At 48.0% G+C, this 25,204-nt stretch overlaps 1 pseudogene; it reads left to right on the plus strand.

Annotated features, from left to right (window-relative positions):
• Nucleotides 1-8,883: 8,883 nt before the first annotated feature.
• Nucleotides 8,884-25,204, plus strand: part of LOC121439936 — a 36,169-nt pseudogene continuing 19,848 nt past the window's right edge.

Raw genomic sequence — 25,204 nt, forward strand, 5'->3', positions numbered from 1 at the left:
CGCCTCCTCCTTCAGCCTCAGTGGGACCTACAACCCTGTGTCAAGAGTCCAGCCTCAGCTCCAGCTCAACAGTCCCAGAGCCTCTACAAGGACGCTCAATAAACCTTTGGCATTTGACCCTTCTGTGTTGCTTCTAGAACTGTAGAGGATGTGGGCCATTTACTCAGATATGCGGGCATGGGCTCCATATATCTAACCTACAGTATGCCTAAAAGACCTCCACGGCCAGGACAAAGATACTGGGTTTCTCTATCTGATGGGTTTTTCAGTATCTGAGACTTTCCTGTCTCTCTTAGGGCAACTTTATGGGAATTGCCCCACCTCAAAACTGGGCATGCAGGAGAAAGCTCTTAAGGGGAAATCTACAAGATTACCAGCATCTCACTCTGTTGCTGTTGTTTTAGCATCTAAAGTTTTGCCCCCAAGATCCTTTTATCAACAAACAAACAAATGTGTGTGTGCTGATTCACAGTAGAACTGTCTACAGCAGGCAAAGTCTGGAGACAACGGACTCTGCACCTGCAGAACAGAACAGTTCAATCAACTAAGGCACAGCCCCACTGTGGCAACAGATGACAGGGAAAGTGTATGAGCCAGGACTATAAGGAAACACCTACAGGGTGTGCTTCACAGCAGAAGAAAATGGCAGACAGTCATGCGCAGTGTGCCAGCTTCTGTGTATGAGTAGGAGGAAACTAAGAACCCCGTACAGGAATCAAAGGTGAAAGGTATATCACTGTCTTCAAACAGTTGAAGGGGACAAGGAAACAGAATTTTTCCAAAGTACCTCTGTCAGGAACACAGTCTTTAACAACCCTAGAGTTGGAGCTAGACTGATAGCTTAGTTCTTGCCCTGCAGGTATGAGAAGCTGCAGTCAGATGTCCAATGTCCTCATAAGAGGGGGGAAGCATGGTGGCCCATGTCCTTTTCTGCAGCAACGGAGACAGGCAGATCCTTAGAGTTCCCTGGCCAGCCAGTCTAGCAGAATCAGTGAGCTCCAGGTTCAGTGAGAGACCTTGCCTCAAAATGAAGAGGAGAAAGTCAGGCAACAGACTTTATTCACCAGGAAGCCACACACAGGAGCATGGGCAAGCACACAGGCATGTAAAGATACATAAAAGAGGAGGAAGAGTCAGCTGTGGTGGTACATGCCTTCAATTTCAGCAGAAAAACAAAGGCAGATCTCCATGAGTTCAAGGCCAGCTTGGTCTACATAACAAGTTCTAGGCCAGCCAGATACAATGAAATCCTGACTCAAACGGAGAGAGGGAGAGAGAGGGGGAAGTAGGTAAGTGGGGATGGAATAAAGAGCTCCTACACCATGAACATGTTACTCAGGGCAGGGGGACATTGTTTAGAGCAACCCAGAGAACTGAAGAGGTAGATGTGGACCATTCTAACCTGTGGTTGTGAGCAGAGGAAAACAAGGACAAACAGATGGAGAAGCCTACATTGTCCTCAACACTATGACTCCAGTGCTTTCCAGAGCTGCCACTCATAACATATCTCAGAGCCTTCACAAAGGCGGTCCTTCCTATTGTGATTTACCAGGATTTGAACCCAGGGCTGCTTGACCCTAGAGTCTGAAATCTAATGTCTGTACCAATTTCAAAATGCATCCCTCTCAAAGGTAAATTGTGTCCTTGAAAGGTAGTTCTGCTTGCATTACAGCCTTCTGAACTACCAGGAGAGAGCACTTTGTGGCGCTTGGGGACCAGGCCTTGGGCGGCTGTGCTCAAGCTGTGCCCCTGGCCAAAGCATATTCCCTCACTAAGATAACACCAACCAAGGGGAAAATGGGAGTTTATCTACACAAGGGATGCACAGGTGAAGGAGGAAATCGATAGAAATTGTCCAGCACTGTGAACTGTGAGCCGAGACCCAGAGGCTCCAGCTGAGGCTGCAGCTAGAAGCAGAGGGGAAGCTGAGATGTAGGGGAATGTTTAGGCCTAGCAGCAAGGCTCTGGGAGGTGCTGGCTCAGAGATGGAAGGTACCTGTGTCACCGTGGGGGTGATGTGAAGGAGCTTGGCACTGAACTGGGTGTGTGAAGCCTTGGTGCTACACATGGCCATTCGGGTAGAGCTTGAATTTCAAACCACAGGTGTCCTGGGGCCTGAGCACTGATGGGTGGAGGTTGGCGCACACCTCTCTGATGGATACAAAGGAGCTGGAGCTGCAGCTATGTGAGATAATAACTTCAACTCAGAACTCTGTGCTCCTCTTTAAGATGATTCTGCCCGAGAAGAAAGATGTGCTGAACTTTCTCCATGAAGAAAACCATCTCCTGGTGTGGCATTCCATATCATCATCACTGATGCCCTGGAGCACTCCAGTGTCACCAAGTTTGCTGTGGGGCCCTACTGTGTAATCTACACTACAACAATTTCCCCTGAGCCAGGGGGATAGCTGTGAGTGTTGAGTTTCAAGACCCATCTCTTAAGCAAAATATAGCCTCTTCTACAAAACCTCAGAGGGCCAACAAGCCCATGCTGGTTTGCTTTTCTTGAGGCTCCCAGCTTCTTACTACAAAAACATTATGGCCAGCGTGTGTGTCATTCTGCCAGTGTGGCCCTCCCATGGTGTAGAGTTCACCAAAGCCATGGCAGGTTTATCATACAGCAATATGGGAAGATGTCATCATGCATCCCAACACAGACCAGTCCCACTTCCCTCACTACAGCCTAGAAGGCAACAGTGTGTTGTATGGAGGCTGGAGTGCCTCCTTCCAGCTGAGATCCTCTTCTGGGCTGCAAACCTTTAAGATGAGCTTAGGGGTGAATGTGTCACTTACAAGGTCAGTATGCAAGAGGCTATGGTATTTATAAAAGACATCACAGCTGTGTATATTCAGACACACTACATGAACATAGGCTGAGGCCTGGGCATGTTACTATGAGTTACTTCCTGCCATTGACTGAACCACAGCCACATTCCTAGATGGTGTACACAAGATGCTGGATCTCTCTATCAGATGGGTTTTTCAATGTCTGAGGTTTCCAGATCCCTCTCATACAGGGGGAATGGCCCACCTCTATGATGAGCAAATAGAAAGAGGCTGAAATGGGAAGTCTAATAAAGTCACCAATGCCTTCACCTGGACATTGTTCCAGCATCTAAGGTTTACCCCAAAGATCTCTTTTTAAACACATCTTTAAAAATGTTTATATATGCTGAATAACTGTGGTGCTGTCTGTAGCCATGAAAGTCTGGTAACAATAGGCTTTCCGTCTGTATTGGGGAACAGGACAATACGTTAGAGCACAGCTGTACCCGGTCCCAGATGATAGAAGAAAAAAAACTGCATGAGTGATGACAGTGGGAAACCCTGCAGACTGGTGGGAAACCCTGCAGACTGGTGGGACACCCTGCAGACTGGTGGGACACCCTGCAGACTGGTGGGACACCCTGCAGACTGGTGGGACACCCTGCAGACTGGTGGGACACCCTGCAGACTGGTGGGAAACCCTGCAGGATATAGTGAGTGGGAGAAGAAGACGGCAGAGAACAACATGCATCATATGCTAACTCTGGGGAAAGAACGGGAGGATACTGAAGATCCGGGTTATAAGAGTGGACATCGGAAGGTGTTGAGATGCCCTCAAAAAGCTGGAAGGCAAGGAAACTGATTGTTCTCCTTAGAAACACAGCCTTGAAGAACTGGGACAAAGGTCCAGTTGGAAAAGGCGTGAGGTCTTGAGTTCAGTTCCCAGCACAAGTAAAACTGAGCACAGAATGACGTCATTTGAAGCTGACTCTAGGACTGGTAAACACTAGCTTTCCAGTCATGATGTACATGCGTGGGGCTCGGTGGTACTTGTGTGTGGGGACAGTCATGTGACAGAACAGAGCTCCCAGAGGCATCTGATGGCAGGGAAAGAGGGTCAGCAAGTGGAGCAGTCGTGGTGTGCGGGGAGCAGGAATAAAGACACAGAGGCCAGGAGGAGAAGGAAGAGAAGAGACCAGAAAGAGGTGGCAGATGACCTCTCCAGGTCACTCTGGAGGGATGGAGAAGGTCCCTATGAAGAGGTGGGCTAAAAGGAGTGGGCCTGCTTCCTGTCGTCAGCTGGGAGGGTCACTTACTGCCAAGTTCTGCCTTGGCCTCTATATCTCCTCTGTCATTTGTCCCCCAGCTACCTCCTCATAACATCCGGCTCCCGTCACCTCACATCTCCCTCATGCATCTCCTTCCTTCCAAGGGTGGGGGAAGGGTATTTATGGATAAGGGATTGTAAAGCAGGAGGACACCGGTCATGAGGGACATGAAGACACAAGAAATATATACTGCCCACTGCAGGATTATAGGTATGCCCTCTAGAAGACAAACTATCAGTACATGACCCGGATACAACTTCAGAGAGGGAGGAACAGGGAAAGTTTGGAAGAGCTGGGGACAGGTGGGAGCACTGGCATTTCTGTGGCAGGTGCCTGTCACACACCTTTGTCATGATCCTCTGGATGCACAGCAAACAGGAACCCTGGTGTCCAATATGGATTCTGGGTGGAAAGGGATGTTGTGGCACATGGACCAGTGGGTGGATGCTGGTAGCCGGGGAGATGTAAATCCAGGAAGAGAACAGGCAGTGCTCTGTACTTCCTGTTCAATTTGGGTACAAACTTGAAACGCCCCTTAAACCAAGACTGCAAATGAAGTCTAGGTCTGTGTGATACTGGGACGATCAGCACATTGCTTGGAAAGAAGAGGAGCTCACGTGGACCCTCCCATCCTAGAGGGTTTATATAACTATAAAACACTTGTGGAAGGAAAGACTTGTTTTCACAGGGGTGCTGCCTTGGGAAGATTGCTTATGTTCACATATACAGACCCTGAGCCATGCTTAAGCAAACACACTCATGAAACTCATTGGGTCAGAAAGAAAGAGAGACATGAAAATAGTTGGTGTGCTGGTTGGGAAGAGGAAGGGGATTGGCAGGAGAAGAAAGGGGACAACAGCAGGTGAACATGATTAAAACACATATATATCCATATGAAAATACGTTCTATTATGTATAATCAATATACCAATAAAAATCATTTTTAATCTAGAGGCAGGATAGCTGGTTCATTTATGTAAGTGCTGGTCTTGCAATAACCAGGACTTGTTCTCCATCCTCAGAATCAAAAAAAAAAAAAGCAGGGTTTAGTAGCATACACTTGTAATCCCAGAACTGAGAGACAGGCGAATCTGTGGCACATCTGGGCCAGCCCACTGGCCTACTGGTCTAGTTCTGGGACAATAAGAGACTTAAAGTCATAAAAGAAAAAATCCAGGTGTGGTGGCCCACACCTGTAATTCCAGGACTAGGAGGTGTAGGCAGCAGGATTAGAAATTCAAGGTCATCATCAACTACATGATCAGTTGGATTCTGGTTAAATTAAAGCCTATTTCAAGCAAAAGAAGAGGAGGAGGAGAAGGAGAAGGAGGAAGAAGAAGAGTAATAGGAGAAGAACCAGAATGGTGGGTGGCCACCTGAAGAACGATGTTGCAGTGGCATTTCATTTGTATTTTAATAAATAAAGTTTGTCTACAAATCAGAAAAGTAAAACAGCCACACTGGCTAGCCTTACAGACCAGGCCATGGTGACACACACCTTTAATCCCAGTAGCCACACTAGTTTGCCATGGAAACCAAGTGGTAATGGTGCACGCCCTTAATCCCAGACCTAGAGAGGATTATAAAATGGGAGGAGACAGCTCTCAGTCTCATTCTGAGATTCCAGGAGGCAAGATCACCATTTCAGACTGAGGCAGGGGTAAGAGCCACTCTGTTTGCTTTTCAGACATTCAGGTTGAACCCCAATTTCTTTCTCTGGGTTATTATCTGTGCTTCGTTTCACACTTAGTTTTCTTCTGAAATTCACACCCAATGTGTGTAGAAGCAACATGCCTTAGCAAATGCACACTAACACACACAAAATGAAGTCCACTTTGCTTATCTAAAAAAAAAGCAGACTTCTAAAGGTGGAAAGATGACTCAGATGTTGATAGCATTTGCTGCTCTTACAGAGGACCCAGGTTTGGTTTCCATTAGCCACATGAAAGCTTACAGCTGTCTATAACTCCAGTTCCAGAGTAGCCAATGCCCTCTTCAGATTTCCATGGTAAACTTAGATGCTATGTACATACAAACCCTCAAGCATACACATGCACTGGCAGAATAAAGTAAATCTTTTACATTGTTTTTCAAAATTAAATGCTAAAATCAGAGCTGAGCTCATGCCCTGCTCTGCCTATGCTATATCGACTCACCCACCTCTATCAGACTGGATGCTTAAACCATAATGAATTGTGGGTCACAGGCCTTGCCCCCCAACTCCAAAAGAGGAGAAGTTTCCAACCGAGGGAAGCCAACTTTGACCTTAGCGGCAGGGATATATAAACTTGTTGTAAAGAGCCAAATGAAAAAAAGCTTCCTGTACAGAGGAAGCCAACAGGAAAATTGGGCCTTTTTTGAGCACTGTGTTGTGTTCCCTATACTGTGAGCAGGGCGTGTAACATAAAAACACACATTTTCTAACAGGAGCGTGGTGTCAACAATGCTCAGGCTCTGTGCACAGCTCCCCCTCACGTCCCTGATGGGTGCCTACTCTTCCCTTTGCCTATGTCCCGCTCTACAACTGGGTTTTAACTGAAGTGCACCCAAGTCCTCATGCTCACGGGAATTGCTGGATGCACCCTGGCTCCCTGGCATAGGCCCAGGAACACAGACCCCTGAGGCCCCTCACTGAACCTCTGTTGCCAGCTTTCTCTCCCAGAGGCTTAAGAGCTGGGTTTTAGACGTATCAGGTGGGAATGGGCACGCCAAGATCACATTTTCTCTGTATGTTGATCAGTTGTCTGTAACAGCTACCATCTGTTTCACCAGGAAGCTTCTTTGATGGGGGTGAGAGCTGTATTTATCCATGAGCTGTTGAAGGAGCTGTGGGCTGCATTCCTGCCACCCAGCTCCCAGCTGCCTGTCTAGCTTATGCCCCAAAATAACAACACACAAATTGTATTCTTTTAAACACTGCTTTGCCCATTAGTTCTAGCCTCTTAATGGATAATTCTCACAATCTTGCCTAACCCATATTTAGTAATCTGTGTAGCACCAGTCTTACCGGGAAAGATTCAGCATGTCTAACCTGGCGGCTGGCTGCATCGCGTCTGCCCTGGAAAGGAGTGTGCATCTGCCTCACTTCCTCTTCCTCCCAGCATTCTGTTCTGTTTACTCCGCCTACCTAATTTTCTGTCCTATCAGGGCCAAGGCAGTTTCTTTATTTAACCAATGACCTTCCTCCATCAATGAGCAGAAGGGTAAGTTCTTAGAATATAGTTAGAAATTATGTTGATTTAGGAAAATAACAGTAATAAGAATTATGTTGATTTAGGAAAATAACAGTAATAAGTTCTCCTTTAGGGTCTATGACCTCAAATCCATGGGTAGTTGTTGAGGTATACAATACCAAGCATGAATTACCTTCTATTGTGGGAACCTTAAGTCCAATTAGATAGTTATTGGTTACTCCAAGATAAAAATGCCACTATTGCACCATCAGGCATATCTTGACAGGCTGGTCACTATGAGTGATACATAGACTCTACAGCTTGGTAGGACTTTAGATTGCTTTTCTTCGGTGGCAGCTGGAATCACACCTTTTGGCACTGCAAGAATTAGTCCTCAGGTGTGGGTCCATTCCAGCTCGATTTCTCCAAGTCCTGTGTCCAAAGTATGAGTGTATTCATCACTAGGTTCTGACCTTCAGGTTATAGGAGACAATCAGGAGCAATGGCAGTCCATATATTATTTTGGGACCACTCTGACAACAATTTGAAGGATGGTATTCCATGTGTCTTGGTTTGGTTTCTATTGCTGAGATAAATGCCATAACCAAAACCAACTTGGAAAGGAAAGATTTATTTCACCTTACAATTTCCAGCTCCCCGTGGAGGAAAGTCAGGGCAGGAACATGGAGGCAGAAGCTGAAACAGAGGCCATGGAAGAATGCTGCTTCCTGGTTTGCTCAGACTACTCTCTTACACAGCCATGGCCATCTGTCTACAGGTTGCACCATCCCTGTAAGCTGAGCCCTCTGACATTACTCATTAATAAAGAAAATGCCCTATAGACTTACCTACAGGAAATTTGATGGAGGCATTTTTCTCAACTAAGATTCCTCTTTCCGCACAGCTCTAGCTTATGTCAAATTGACAAAAAAAAAAAAAAAAAAACCCAGCTAGCACACTGTCCCTACACTAGAATTTTTGTTCATGTGATATTATTATTGGGGAAGCAATATCACCTCAGGTGACATAACCCCATTTATATACTATATAATATCTATATAAAATATAACATAATATATAAAGCGTAGTTTCAATAACCATATAAAATATTTCCCTTTTCAAACATCCTTATGTCTCCTTCATTCTTCTGTATTACTCTCCCTTCTTATACTTCAAACATTAGCCTGAATTTCAGCATGCCTTGCCATAAAAGGTAATTTGCTGCATTAGAAAGGAATTTTGCTGTCTCTAAAGTCCTGAGCCCCACTAGGACAGAATCAGTTGGGCTATCCTTGGGTTACTATTACTTGTGGTACCACTACATCATGAAAGTTTTCCAGTTGTTAGAAAACTAAAAAGGGAGGAAGCAATGGGAGATGTCCAGATACGAAAGAATATAGGAGGTTTTCAGACGATGGAGGAAAGAGGAGGATGCACACAGAGGCCTGAACAGCACTGTGAACTGATCCAGGACCCAGAGACCCCAACGCCGGCTTCAGCTGGGTAAGGGAGGAAGCACAGTTGGGAGGTGGGGCTTAGAGACAGTGAGCTCTGAGTGCTGGCATAGAGAGAGAAATACCCACGTTCTCTCCTCTCTTCTGCTGAGTTCCTGAGCCATGGGGCTGGCACAAAGGAGCTGCATGGCCATCATCTTGGTTCTACAGATGGCCATGGCAGAGAACCCTATCTGGATGCTGAATGACAAGGCTCAGGTGTTTGCAGACCTGAGCACCCAGGAGATAGAAGCTGTGCATGGCTTCCTGATGAGCAGGCCAGAGCTGGAGCTGCAGCCGTCGGGCACACAGGCCTTAGACAAGAACTCTGTGTTCCTCATTGAAGCACTGCTGCCCAAGAAGAAGGATGTCCTAGAGTTTCTGGATGAAGGAACAAGATGTTCTGTGCAAGAAGCCCATGTTGTCAGATTCACTGGTGCCCAGGAGAGCCCTAATGTCATTGATTTTTAGGGCCCCTGCCACGGTCCTTCTGCATAAAAGAATTGTCCCCCAGGCCAGTGAAGCAAGAATATTGGGCACACAGACCCATGTTCAAAGCAGAGTATAGTCTCCCTAGCACGGAATCAAGGAGGTCACCACAGCCTTGCTTTCATTCATATTTGGCACCACTAACTTCTCACTAGAGGACTGCACTGGGTAGTGCCTGACCTTCTCCCCGGTGGCCCCCCACAATGTGGAGTCTAAATGTCGGGCCACCTGGTTTCTCTTGCAGCACATTGTGAACGACCACCTACTGCAGTCCATGGGGTTCGAGAGCCATATGGATCACGGGAGCACTCATGTCCAGGACTGGAGAGTGGAGTAGCTCTGGTATAATGACAAGCTCTACAATAGCCCAGAGGAACTGGCTCAGAAATATACAGATGGAGAAGTGGACATGGTGGCCCTTGAGGACCCACTGTCCAAGAGCTCAGAGAAGCCGTGAATTTTTAACAAGCTTGGTGGAGAATCCCCAAGGCACCTCAACAAGTCTGGCCCCTTGTGGGGCAAGGCAATGGTCCCTGATACAGTCTAGGAGACAACACTAGGATCTACCAAGGCTGGAACTTCTCTCCTTGGGAATGAGCATATGGCCTCCGAGGTCAGTGTTCAAGAGGCTATGGCTGTGCATAGTGTAGACACACCTGCAGGAGATCTGAACAAGACCACAGACATGTGCAGGGGCCTGGGAAGTGTCACCTGTGAGTTAGCTTCCCTGCCATCAACTGTCCCAAGACAGCCACCTTCCTAGAGTCCACCCACTACTATGACACTGGTAGCCTTGTCCATTATCAATAGTTCATCTTCATCTTTGAGAAGGCCATAAGGGTACCTGCTAAGCCCATTTTTAACACCAACTTTACAGGCAAATTCAGCTCATATGAGGAACTGAATGGATACATTTCGTACACTGAAGACAACTTTAGTAGTCTACAATTTTTATTACATCTGGGATTTCATTTTGTGCACTAATGTCATGATCAAAATACAACACCTCCAGCTAAGTGCACACCACCCCATACACCAGCATCTACAATCAGAACCACCCCTGGGGATCCCCCCATGGTCTGTGAGGATTTCCTTCAGAACGATGAGAGGATTGAAGACCGGGTACCAGACAGGCCCCTCCCTTCTCTCCTCTGGACTCATCATTACCCTCTAACTTAACCTGTCCCTGGTCTTAGGAGTATGGCCTGTGTGTGGAGGGCAAGTTCATAGGTCGTTAAAGATAAGCCAACCTCTTTTCAATGGGGCTGAGGTCACCTGGAGAAATTTGCAGACATAACTAACAATGTCCCAGCCATAGTGTTCTTGGTAGTCAGAACTTCCTTGCCCACTAAAGCCCTTGTTTGTCTCATAGGATTTGGAGGCCTGACTGACAGTGGGCTTCTTCCTACTGAGGTTGTCCCCAACATGGCCTCACTGGAAACTCCATAAGCTTCTTGCTCCAGCCTTTCAAAATCTTCTCTATCACCCTTGGATACAACGTCTGCCTGATGCCTTCCCCTTTCAACCTCCATAGGACCTACAGCCCTGGGTCAAGTGTCTTGCCCCATCCACTATCTAATAGGCTCAGAGCCCCACCAGGGCAGACAGTTAACCCTTCAGCTCCTACCACGTGTGCTGTTTCCTAGATCTGCAGAAGACATGGGCCATATACTAAGATGAGCGGTTGTGCGATGGATTTATGGTTTTCTAGTGTACCCCCAAAGACCTCCATGTCCAGGGCAAGGCAAGCCAAATGAGACACTGAATTTTTCACTGTCTGAGGGGTTCAGGTCCCTCTCATGGAGGCTGTAGGTAAATTTTCCCACCTTAATGACGGTATACCTAAAGAAGTTGTATGTGTGCAACTACTTGTGTGTGCATGAATGCATGCATGCATATGTGTGTTGCCACTCCAGCTACATAATGGATAGCTTGACCAAAAGCCACCCCTGCCTTTACCCTGTCTTTTCCCAACTGACCAGTGGTGCTGTGCGTGCAGTGGAGACTCAGTTATTCTTGCTGACCGGGGGCAGAGTCAGTCAGAGAATTGCTCATGGGCCCATGGAATAAGACACCAAGGGGGCTGCAAGAAAACCGGAAGAACAAAGGAACAAGAAGGTCACTCCTGGGCATTCTGAGGGCACAGACAGACCTGCCAGGAGGTAGGTTTCAGGGAGTGGACATGTCTCTGACCTGAAGCAGGAGAGTCACTGCCTGCTAAGTTCTCCCTTACCCTACGGCTCCTTTGCCACCATGTCCCTCCCCTTGCCACCCACTTACATCAGATGAGAGGGTTCTAAACTAATCGTGGTCATCTTCTTCCTCCTGGGCAAAGCAAATGACATTTGGAGATAAGAGATTGCAAAGGGGGAAGTCAGCCGTGAAAGACATGGAGACACGGGGAAAACACGCTCCCTTCTGTGCTATCTAGAATGGCTGCGACAATCAGTGGTTGGCAGAGGCATGACTGCAGGAGGGAGAGGACACTCCCCAACCCTGTGACGGCTGGTACCTGTCATTATACATCTGCCGGGGTTCACTAGTGTACGGCAGGCGTACATGATGGGTTTGGGGTGGCAATGGTGTGTCTCTATAGCTCAGCAGCTGTCACACGTGGGCCATCCTGGTGGATGCTGATAGTGGGGAGGCTCGGGAAAAGGGTCAGAGACATGGAGTAGCTCTCTAATTCCTCCTCCTCAAACAGCTATGATGCTAAAACTCCTCTGAAAACTTACGTGTACAGACCCAGCAGCATGGGAGGAAGAGTGAGTCCTACGGCCCATTCTTCCCTGGGGAAGTTCATGGTTGCTGGAGCTCCACCTTCAGCGATGGAGCCACGGATAATTACCCTGTCAAGTACATAGCCATCAAATGTGCTTGTGCAAGCAACCTCACCAACCCAGTGAGCTACAAGAAAAAGACACGAAAGTAAGGAAGAGCTTTGTTGGGAGGAGAAAGTCACTTAGCTGGAGGTGATACCATAGGAGAGGTTAATGGGGGGGATGGTTAAAGGAGATTTTACAGAGATGGGAAATTGTGAACAAATAAACAAATTTTTAAAAACAAGAATCCTGAGTTGGGTATGGTGCTGCATGCTTTTAATCCCAATATTTGAGAGGCAAAAGCAAGCATATTCCTGTGAGTTCATGGCTAGCTAGATCAATATAACAAGTTCCAAACTAGTTAGGGTTACATAGTGAGCTCTGTCTCAAACTAAGACATGAAGTCTCGGTCTTTATGGGATCTAGCCCATTGATACCCTGTCATGGAAGGAGGGAGGACCTCATTGGGATCCAACATCCCTGACAATAAGAGAAAGAGAAATTTTCTTCAGTGGTGTATCCTCCATCTCCTATGCAAGCAACCATAACAAAACTTACTGGGTCACTAAAACAAAAAGATAAAAAAGTAGAAAACGCCAGTTATAGAGTGGAAAGGGGTGTACAGGAGTTAGAGAGGAACATAAATTTAAATATTATGTATATTATTTTATATTAATTTGTATATAAATTATATTATGTATTTATATAATATATTTACCAAAAATATATGTTTGTGCATATATGATGTTTTTAAATCAAATCTACTTCCCTCCAAGTCTTTGCCCCATACCACTACTCTTTCTTCTTCATGTGCCCTTTGTTTTTAACACTTACTGGGCCCCCTTAGTTCTCCTTGTGTGTGCCTGAGAGTGGGATCCTCTACTGGAGCATTGGTAGCCTCTCAGGGCCCACTTTCCTGAAGAAAACTGGGTCTCCCTTCCCCAGCAGGCATCAGTTACCAATAGTTCCTCGGGCAGTGGTGAGATTTCCTGAGCCCTCCCCTATCCATGCTAGGATTTGGGCTGGCTTGATTTTGAGCATGTCTTGTGCATACATGAACAGCTGATGTGAGTTCATGTGTTCCATGGTCCCATCATGCCCAGCAAATACTATTTCTCTGAAGGCAGCTACTCCTTTAGTTCTTACAATCTTTCTGCTCCCTCTTCCAAATGGTTCATCACTTATAGTGAGGAAATGTAATATAGATGTCCATTTCATGGTCTCTTAATAGCTTCATGTTGACAGGTGTGGGTCTGTATTAATCACCATCAAATGCAGAAAGAAGTTTCTCTGATGAGACGTGAGAGATGCACTAATCTGTGATATAAAGATATGAACTTAGGGGACTATGTCTATTTAACAGAACAGGTTTCTCACTAGGGCCTATGACCTAGCCAGCCATGGGGATTTGACCCAGTTAACAGTATCGGGCATAGGATCCACCCTGAACAAGATAGCAAATGTAAGACCAGTCAGGGTTATGTGAGACAATGACTCAAAAAGCAGAAAACAGAAAGGAAGGAAGAGAGAGAGAGAGAGAGAGAGAGAGAGAGAGAGAGACAGACAGAGAGAGACAGACAGAGAGAGACAGAGAGAGGGGAAAGAAAAGAGAAGAAGAGAAGAGGAGAGGAGAGGAGAGGAGAGGAGAGGAGAGGAGAGAAGAGAAGAGAAGAGAAGAGAAGAGAAGAGAAGAGAAGAGAAGAGAAGAGAAGAGAAGAGGAGAGAAGAGAGCTTGGGAACCACACCTGAGCTTGTCCTCTGACCTCTTCAGACACACAGAAAGTACAAATGCCCCAGTGCCTACATGTGCCATATGTACACATAAAAGAGAGAGAAAAACATAAAGAAATGAAATATAGTTTTAAATGAAAAAAATCTTTCCAGAGATAGATAGTAGTCTCACAGTGAAGCTCATGGCCTCCCCTGGTTCTGAGTTCACCCAGAAGCCTCTTATCTCATCCACTCCTGTCAGACTGAGCCATCAAAGCATAAGGTAATATGGGTTCTCTGAACTTTCCCACAAGAACCAGAGCAGCATAGGGAAGTCCTCAGGGTGAACTATTTCCAAGAATTCAAACAAGCATGGTCTCCCATAGGTAGGAGGCTAGGAGAGTACAAAAGACTCCAGATCAGCCTTGACAGTGAGCACCAGAGCCAGCAGACACAGGGACAGAATGCTGAGACTCCCAGCAGCCCAGCAGCTCACAGGCAATGAGGCAGGTGCAGCACACACCTTTCACAGTCAGGAGATCTCATTCTCTGCAGACTAAAGACCTAAGTCTTGAGGGGCAGTGAGTGAGACATGGACAGAGTCAGGTCCAAGGTCAGCACAGGCAGTTCCTTGATAGGGTAGGGTTTTAACTAATTTTGAAATGGTATAGGGTGGGCCAGGTGGTGGTGGCACACGCCTTTAATTCCAGCACTTAGAAAGCAGAGACAGGTGGATCTCTGTGAGTTTGAGGCCAGCCTGGTCTACAAGAGCTAGTTTCAGGACAGCCAGGGCTGTAACACAGAGAAACCCTGCCAAGAAAGAAAGAAAGAAAGAAAGAAAGAAAGAAAGAAAGAAAGAGAGAGAGGGAGGGAGGGAGGGAGGGAGGGAGGGAGGGGGATAGGGCATAAACTTGGCATAGAGAGTTAAATGAGAAAGCTTATCTGGAAGGAAGAACCCCCAATTAAACTGGGAATATAGGCTTTTCCTGACATGTATGATAGGTTCATACAACACAAAACAGTTCTAAACAGAAAACACAAAGCGTCCATGATGCCCAGTTCCTGTGGTCCAGGTCCTCCCTCGTGTTCCTGGTGAGTGTCTATACTTCCCTTTGCTGAATTCCTATCCTGCAAGACCTTTTTAGGTGAAATCCCCCCGGGTGGCAACCCCTGTGCCCCATGCTGGTAGAGAACACACAGCAGCATGGAACTCTGAGCCTCTTTCTGTGCCTCTGTCTCAACAGGAGAGAGTTTTCTCCAGATTTCTGTCAATTAGAGAAACTAAAGGCAGTTAACCTGCTACAGCAAGGATCTTCCAGAATCCTCCCATCTACCCTGAGGACCAAGCCATAGCCCAGGCCTCTGGGCTTCAAAAGCCTGCAGGAGAGGGGATACAACCAGAGACCCAGAGGAACCACTGAGTAGGGTTGCATGGTCAGAAAGAGTCATGTGGAGTCAAGGACAGGTTGAGGTCGCTTCTGTGTAGATAGGTATACAGGAAAGAGCTTTCTGGGGCCTCAGCAGCATCCAAATCAGGTTAGGATCTGGAAAAACCAGGGCTGGTAGCAGTAACGGCATACACACAAGAGACAAAGGCTCCATGCGTTCTACATACAACATGACTGGACAGCCCACGTCAACCACAAGTACAAGGAACGGCATGACAGCCGGCATGGCAAGACATCCTTCACTCTGCACTACATAGTAGATTTCTGTTGTTTGGGGGACTTTGTTGAACAGTAAAAACTCTAACCATGCCTTCCCCGATGGAAGGGGTGGAAGGCACACCCTGACTTAGTACTTGGGATGACCTGGGTAACCCTAGGTCAAATAACCTCAACTACCCCACCTTGAAAACGGGGAAAGCTGAGCAGGGCAGAACTCTCCCTGTCCTTGCTTCACAGCCTAGACTCAGCCCAGCCAGTCTGCAGGGCTCAGAACCTCCTGTCGTGAGGTCCAGACTATCATCAGGGCTCCCTTTAAAGAGAAGCATGGCCAACATGCCATGTGTTCCAGAAGGCTTCTGCTGCTCCACGCACTCAGATTTACTATCTTCTTTCTCCCCACAGCCTTGGGGACATGCGTGCAGCTGCTATCATTTCTACTTCACAACTGAAGACAAAGGAAGCCCAGAGTGTTTGACAAAATGGTCAAGGTCACATGGTAGTTCTCAGTGTTGTGATTTCCTAGGGCTTGATCCCAGACAGCTAGAGCCCAGAACCTGCACTTTGAACAGCCACGCTGAATTTTAAAATGCATCCTGATTAAAAGGTAATTTGTTTTAAAAGGGCAGTTTTGCTGTCAGCACAATTGGAGACCCTTCCAGGACAGAAGTACTTTGTAGCCAGTGAGGACCAGGACTCTGCTGCTGTGGTTCACTGTGTCCCTGGCTGATAAACACAACCCCACAGAGACAGCGCTGATAGGAGAGCATTATCTCGATAAGAGAGAGTATAAGAGACTTGAAAATGAGGGAGGAAACAACTATATGCACAGAGAGGCCTGGACTGCACTGAGAACAGCTCTGGCTTCATCCGGATAAAGGGAAGAAGTTCACCTAAGAACGAGGTGCTCTGAGGCCTTAGCTCTCTCCTCAGCTGTGTTTCAGCCATGAACCTGCTAGGAAGGAACTTGGCTCTGGCCTGGATGACTACCAACTTGTTACAGATGTCCATGGCAAGGCATTCCAGGTGGGCACAGAATGCCAAGCCCCAGGCCTTATGGGACTTGAGTGCTCACGAGCTGGAATGCAGGCACAACTTCCTGATGAGCAGGAGGGAGTTGGAGCTGCAGTCATCCAAAGTACTGACTTTGGCTAAGAACTCTGTGTTCCTCATTGAGATGCTGGTGCCCAAGAAGTATGAGGTACTGGATTTTTTAGACAATGGAGCCATTCCTCCTTTACGGGAAGCCCGTGTTCTCATCTACTTTGGCGCCCAAGGAGTATCCCAATGTCACAGAGTATGCTGTGGGGCCGGTCGGTTGAACAGCCCACGTACATGTGAAAACTGAGCCTCAAGGGAGGCCAGGAGCTGTCGCGGGCATCTCAACCCGTGTCCAGAGTAGAGTCTGCCCTCCTCCTCCATACTCGGAAGATAGCCACCAGGCCTTTACAAGAGCTCTTCTTTGATACCACTGGCTTTACACTACACGACTGTGACGGCGGCTGTCTGACCTTCACCAATGTTGCCCCTCGCGCTATGACATTCAGAAAGCGCCGTAGCTGATTTCTCTTGCAACGCTTGGTGAATGGCTACTTCCTGCAGCCCACGGGGCTAGAGATCCTTGTGGATCACGGGAGCACAGACGTCCAGGACTGGAGAGTGAAGCAGCTCTGGTATAATGGCAAGTTCTACAGCAGCCCAGAGGAACTGGCTCAGAAATACGCAAATGGAGAAGTGGACACAGTGGATCTTGAGGATCCATTGCCCAAGATTACACAACAGTCAGCACAGCACTCAACCTACAGGCCCAGTGCTGAGTTCCCCATCAGCAAGGGTGGCCCTCGAGCGTTCCAGTCCAGTGCTGAGTTCCCCATCAGCAAGGGTGGCCCTCGAATGTTCCAGTCCCGTGCTGAATTCTCTGTGCTCACCAGCAAGGGTGGCCCTCAAGTGTTCCAGTACAGTGCTGAGTTCCCCATGCCCACCAGCAAGGGTGGCCCTCAAGTGTTCCAGCCCAGAGCTCAGTTCCCCATGCCCACCATCAAGGATGGCCCTCGAGTGTTCCAGCCCAGAGCTGAGTTCCCCGTGCCCATCAACAAGGGTGGCCCTCGAGTGTTCCAGCCCAGTGCTGAGTTCCCCACCAGCAAGGGTGGCCCTCAAGCGATCCAGTCCAGTATTCCCCCGATATAGCCTAAAACACAACACTGTGCTCTATGGAGACTGGAGGTTCTTCTTCAAGCTACACTCCTCTTATGGGCTTCAACTCTTTAATGTGTACTTCGGGGGTGAGCGCATTGCCTATGAAATTGGCGTGCGAGAGGTTATGGCACTGTATAGAGGACAAACAGCTGAAGGCAGGGAGACCAAGTACATGGATGTGGGCTGGGGCCTCGGAGGCATCACTCGCCAGTTAACTCCAGGCATTGACTGTCCCGACACAGCTACCTTCCGGACGCCATCCACTACTATGACAGTGACCACCCTGTCCTCTATCAACGAGCCCTCTGCATCTTTGAGATGCCCGCGGGAGCTCCCCTTGGGCAGCGCTTTAACTCCAACTTTAGATATAGCTTCAGTTCCTCTGCCAGGCTGAATGGGCCTACGCTGGTTCTAAGGACAACATCGACAATCCACAGTCATGATTACCTCTGGGACTTCATCTTCCACCCCAGTGGCATAATGGGGGGCAAGATGCACGCCACTGGCTATGTTCATGCCGCTTTCCACACCCCTGAGGGGCTGGTCTACAGCAGTCACCTGCACGCCCACCCACTTGGGAACGTCCACGCCCACATAGCGCATTACCGCATTGACCTGAATGTGGCAGGTAGGACTTGAGGCCAAACCCACCCAGGTACTTCATATTCCCAATAACTTCATAACAAGAGAGTGGGATACGGCTCTATAGTATAAAATAAGCCTACATACATAAAGAGACATCGCTGCACCCCTAAATTTGGGGTGTGGATTCCCCTTGTTGGGTCTGAGTTGGGGGAAGACATACCATGAAGGGTAAGAAATGCTACTTCCCAACACCAAGAGATGACTACAGTGCCACCTGGTTTTGCAGTGTGTCTCAGAGAAATGATGTCACCACCGAGGCATGGCACAGCTGTGATACTTGACATCAAATCCTATAACAGAACAATGTCTCCAAGATGGCTACCAGAACCAGATGGGTAGATGCCACCCTCTCAGGCCTACTTGGCCCTCCATCCCAGAGTACACCAACAGTCCTCAGGCCTGAGAAACATAGGCTACCATGTCTACAAGGTTAAGACCATAGGAAGCAGACCGGAGCTCTAGAAAACAGGCTAAGGTCACCCTTCTGACACGGCGGCCATGACTGGCCCTGGAGCTGTCCCCTAGCCCACCTGTTATGAGAGGGCTTGGCCTCCCTTCTTCCTATAGTGTATCCCAGTGCCTGCCCCTAGCGCCCCTTCTTCCTATGGGCTGCCGTGGATGTGGGTTAGCAGGGAGAGCATGTAAGAAAGAGGCAGCTTCTATCCTAGCCCTTGACTCATCTGCCTTTCACAATGCAGGCACCAAGAACAGTTTCCAGACCCTGAAGATGAGACTGGAAAACATCCCCAATCCCTGGAGCCAGAGAAGCCAGCAGGTCCAACCCATCCTCGACAAGACCCAGTACTCCCGGGAGCGCCAGGCAGCCTTCCACTTCGGGCAGACTCTGCCCAAGTACCCGCTTTTTAGCCACGCTGGGAAGAGAGTGTTGGGTCACAGTCACAGCTACTGCCTACATGTCCCCTCCATGGCTGAGCAGCTGCTGCCCCCAGGCTGGCAGAACTCACCAGCTTTCGTGTGGCCCAGGTGAGGGGTCTCAGGCAAACTGGTGAGGAAGGCCAGGAGCTCCCTCGGTGCCTCATCCACAAGGCCATGTTTGTGTTGGCCTCTGGCTCTGCCCACTAATGCCCTGCAGGAGGGGAGCTCACAGGAATCCTGACTGACAGGTGGAGATGGCCAGTCTCTTGGGTTCCTAGGAGATGGTCACTCGTTTCTCTATCCTTGGCTCTGAGGGTGTTTCTACGGAGCGAATCAGAGGCAGACTCTATTTCTGGAGCTCCTTGGATTCTTCTCTGCCTGCAAGTACCAGCTGGCAGTGACCAAGTACCAGGAATCTGAGCGGTTCCACAGTAGCCTTTACAACCAGAACCACCATTGGGCTTACCCGATGGTCTTTGAGGACTTCATTCACAACAATGAAAACATTGAAGACAAGGTACTGATCCAGTCCCCTTTGCCTACCTTTGGTCTTGTCACTCATCAATGACTGGAGCTTTCCCTAGTCCCAGAATTGTGGCTGCTGGGTGGAGGGCAAGTTCAGAGGTCAGGACAGATGGGCCCACCTCCTTTTCAATGGGGCTGAGAAAATCTTAGGAAGTTTATAGACCAAGACTCCTTGGGCAGCCAGTATCCAGCACTGCCCTGCCCACTGAGGCCCATGTTTCTGCCATAGGACCTGGTGGCCTGGGTGACAATAGCCACACAGCCTCCAATCTGAAGATGCCCTCAACATGGCTGTACCAGGGAACTCTGCAGGATTCTTGCTCCAACCATTTGATTTCTTCCATGGCTTCCAGCGATATCCAGGTACAAAAGCTACAAGTACATTAGGCTCCAGATCCTTGGAAAGGCCCACTCTATGCCTCCACAGCGACAAAGGGACATGCAATCTTGTGTGAAGAGTCTGGCCTGGCTCCTGCCAAATAGCTCCAGAGCCCCACAGAGACAGACAGCAAATCCTTTACTTTCTATCATTGTATGATAGACACAGGGGAAGGGTATGGGCCACGTGCTCAGATGGGTAGTTATAGGTCCCATTCATACGTCCCTACTGTACCCCAAAGGACCACCATGAGCAGGGCAAAGGAAGCCCAGGGAGACCCCGGATCAGTGTCTGGGGCTTTCTGATCCCTCTCAGGAAGGCTTTAGGGCAGTGCTTCTCAACTGTCCTAACACTGTGACCCTTTAAATATAGTCTCCATGCTGTGGTGACCCCCAACCATAAAATTATTTCCTTGCTACTTCATAGCTATAATTTTGTTACTGTTATGAATTTTAATGTAAGTACCTGATATGCAGGATATCTAATATGTGAGCCTCCCCAAAGGGGTCCTGGCCCACAGATTGAGAACCCCTGCTTTAGGGGACTTGTCCCACCTCAATGATGGATATGCAGAAGGGAGCTGCTACTGGAAATCTAAGAGAATCACCCACATCTCTGACTCTAGCATCTTTCTTCTAGCATCTCTGACGCATCCCCAGTGTGTGCTGATCCACTGTGCTGCCGTCTGTACGCTGGAGATACTGACTTCCATCTGTAGTGAAGAACAGTTGAATAAACTAGGGCTCCGCCCCACTGTGGTGTCAGACAATGACAAGAGTTCATGAGTCTTACAGTCTGGGGACTACAAGAGAACCCTACAGGACATATCAAGTAGCAACGGAAGACAGAGACTAATGTGTAGAGTATGAAAGATGTAGATGTAAATATATGTGTGTATACACACACAGACACACACACACACACACACACACACACACACACACACACATATATATATATATATATATATATATATATATATATATATATATGCAGCTATACATACTTATATATGTAAGGATGGAAGGAGACTAAAATTCACTTTTTCGGGAGGAGGTGGGAGGAAAGGGACCAGGTATGATGCAAGGGACAGGAGAAAAGAAGATGCAAAGACCAAGAAAGCAAGAGCCCAAGCCAGTGGGAATAGAGGATGGCACTGTAAATAAGTGTGTTTGGGGGGTAGGCATGCCTCCCTTCCACAGTAAGGAGGGTCTGCAGGGGTCCCATTGCCGTTGTGTCTTTCCCTGTGCCTGCCCACGTTATTTTGGAAGATATTGTTCTCAACCTCTTCCTCACCTCCTTCCTTCTGGACAAAGAAGAAAGACATTTGGGGATAAGAGATTGGAAAGCAGGAAGCTAGCTATAAAGGACACGAAAGCATTGGAAGTGCATGCTGCCCCATGAAGGTGCCAGCCCCCTTCTGGAAAGACGGCAAAGACCACTGGGAGGCAGAGACCAAATTGCAGGCGGGAGGAGCGAGGAGAAGTTGGAGGATTGAGGCTCTGTGAGAACACTCACTGACATTGCAATAGTGGGTGCCTGTCACACACCTCTGTGTGCCTGATCCCCTGAGGGTGCAGCAATAGTGGGTACCTGTCACACACCTCTGTGTGTCTGATCCCCTGAGGGCGCGGCAGGCAAGAACTCTGGACTGAATATGCCATGGACTCTGGGTAGGAATGGAGCGTCTCTGTGGCTCAGCATTTGTGGTACGTGAACTACAGAACGGATGCTTAGAGTGGGAGCTGCATAAGGAGTGGGGAAGGGATGAGGGTGACTCTCTACACCTCCTCAGTGTGACCACAAACCTAGAACAGCCACAGATGAAGTCTGGGTCTGTACGAGATTAGGCCCAGCAACACCTTGTCATGGACAGGGGTAACTCATTGCCAGTGGTATAGCCCCTGGCAAGTCACCTATGCTCATGTGCACAAAGCCTCACCCATTGTCAAGGCCACACTAATAAAACCATTGGGTTAGCAAAAAGAAAAAAAAGGGGAAAAAAAAGAAAAAAAAGAGGCATGAAAGTAGAAAGGGCCTAGCCGGGAAGAGGAAAGTGATTCAGCTCCTTTGAAAGGAGGATGTGTGCATGTATGAAGACAGCAGCACAAATTCTATAAATTAATATTTTCTCATAAGAATATTTTACATGAAGTCTAGAGATAAGACAGTTGAATTAAGTGACATCCTTGCAAAATAAGGACAGCACCCTAATAACCAGAACCCAGAGGACAGCAGAGGGTGTGGTGGCTCACACTTGTAATCTGATCTGGGGAGCCAGACAAACACACACACACAGATACCTGGAGCAGCCTAGCCAAACCACCTAGCAGGCCTGTCAAGCTCTAGGCCAATAAGAGATCCTATCCCAAAATGGAAATAAAGGAAAGTACAGTGTGGCAGTATTTATCTATAGTCCCAGGCCTGGGGAAAGTAGGCAAAAAGTACACAGCTAAATTAGATTCCAACCTGGCCCAATGATACTGTCTGCAAAAAAATAATAATAATAAAGTAAAGAAAAGGAACAAAAATAAGGCGGGGCGGGTAGATGGTGCCTAAGAATCAACTCCTTTGTATCCTGACTTTCACACATGCGTGTATAACAGTGAATGTACAGCAGTATACACACATACATATACACATATACATGTATACACACATACATATACACATATACATGTATACACACATACAGATACGCATGTACACGTATACACACATACAGATACACATGTACACGTATACACACATACATATACATGTATACACACATACATATACACATATACATGTATACACACATACATATACACGTATAAACACATGCACATACATATACACATATACACGTATACACACATATATATACACATATACACGTATACACACATATATACACATATACACGTATACACACATATATACACATATACACGTATACACACATACAGATACACATGTACATGTATACACACATACATATACACATATACATGTATACACACATACATATACGCATGTACACGTATACACACATACAGATACACATATACACGTATACACATACATATACACGTATACACGCATACACTGGTATACACAGAAAAAGAGAGAGAAGTGAAATCCAACTTACAAAAATTTTCAAAGAGCAATCAGCACGACCAAATTTAACTACCGCTGACGCTCCTCACACTGTCCTCCAGACTTTGGATTTACCCAGGCCCCTTGTCTTACCTACTCCTACCAAGATGAACCCTGAAAGCATGGAGCCTTGTGATTTTTTTTTTTGATCAATTACAGAGCAAAGCAAGGTGAGCAGAGCTGAAAGACGAGGAAAGAGAGGAGTTCCTGGAGCACGTGATGTCCATGGAGTCAAACAACCATGACGATCCGCAGATAAGGGGCCAGGAGAGTGTGAAGGAGCCTCCCAAATCAGTCTTGACAAAAACCACCAGTGCCAGCAGGCATGAGGAGGGGATGCTGAGGCTCCCAGCAGACAGGAGGAGGGGATGCTGAGGCTCCCAGCAGACAGGAGGAGGGGATGCTGAGGCTCCCAGCAGACAGGAGGAGGGGATGCTGAGGCTCCCAGCAGACAGGAGGAGGGGATGCTGAGGCTCCCAGCAGACAGGAGGAGAGGGTGCTGAGGCTCCCAGCAGACAGGAGGAGGGGATGCTGAGGCTCTCAGCAGACAGGAGGACGGGGTGCTGAGGCTCCCAGCAGACAGGAGGACGGGGTGCTGAGGCTCCCAGCAGACAGGAGGACAGGGTGCTGAGGCTCCCAGCAGACAGGAGGAGGGGATGCTGAGGCTCCCAGCAGACAGAAGGAGGGGGTGCTGAGGCTCCCAGCAGACAGGAGGACAGGGTGCTGAGGCTCCCAGCAGACAGGAGGACAGGGTGCTGAGGCTCCCAGCAGACAGGAGGAGGGGATGCTGAGGCTCCCAGCAGACAGGAGGAGAGGATGCTGAGGCTCCCAGCAGCCCAGCAGCTCACAGGCGATGGGGCAGGTGCAGCACACACCTTTCACAGACAGGAGATCTCGTTCTCTGCAGACTAAATACATAAGTGCCAAGGGGCAGTGAGTGGAACTGGTCAGAATCAGGTCCAAGGTCAACACAGTGAGTTTCTTGATGGGGTAGGATTTTAGCTAATTTTGAAAAGAGACAGTGTAAAACTTGGCATAGAGAGTTAAGTGAGAAAGCTTATCTGGAAGAAAGAATCTTCCAGAAGATTTGGGCCTCTCGCATACACACAGCATGTGTTTCCAGACCCTTAGGAAAGGCATATGGCCAACGAGGAAACACATTTCCAAACAGAAAACACGAAGCATCCACAACACTAAGGTTCTGTGGTCCAGTTCCTTGCTAGTATGCCTGATTAGTTTCCCTTGCCTGTGTCTTTTCCCACCACTCATCTGAGGTGAAATTCACCCAGATTCCAGCCCCTATTCCCCTGATATTGGAGGGCACCCAGCACTGGGCCCCTCTCTGTGCCTCTCTCTCAATAGGAGACGGTTTTCTAATCAGCTAAAAACAAAGGGAATGAATTACCCGGGACAGCAAAGTCCTGTGGGAGCCTTCCACTCACTCACAGGCCCAAGTCATAAGCCAAGACTGAGTCTCACCACAACCTACTGGAGTGAGGACCTTAGGGTCACAACAAGGCTTTCAGCTTGAGACAGGCACAATGTACCTTTCTTGTAAAGAAATGCCGCAGCTGGGGTCTTCCAGAGGGACCAAACTGCATCAAGCCTGGGTTAAGATCTGCAGAATTTAGAGCTAGCGAGTGTGGCAGCTGCCTCCGTCTGTGGGAGAGCCAAGATCTCCCATAAACTATGGGCACAGCAGGGTCTGGAGGGCAGTCCCACGTCGGGCACAAGGGAGGACAAGGCTACTACACGTTGATAGCATCATAAGCAACCTGGCCTGGATACATTGCCCCTATCTGATGGATGCCTTGACAATGGTGCTAGATGGTGAGGTCCCTCACTATGTCTTCTCTTAAAAGAAAAGAAGGACTTCACTCTGTCTCTAACCTAGCAAGATATGAAGAGGTACTCCTATGATCAAGGGACCCCAGCTTGAGCCCCCATTGGGAAAGCAGAAAAAGCTGGCCAAGGCAGGATTTCCCCCCATCCTTGAT

Source organism: Microtus oregoni, unplaced genomic scaffold (genome assembly GCF_018167655.1).
Source record: "Microtus oregoni isolate MIOR12 unplaced genomic scaffold, Mior012 000064F_ref0000363, whole genome shotgun sequence".
NCBI lineage: Eukaryota > Metazoa > Chordata > Mammalia > Rodentia > Cricetidae > Microtus > Microtus oregoni.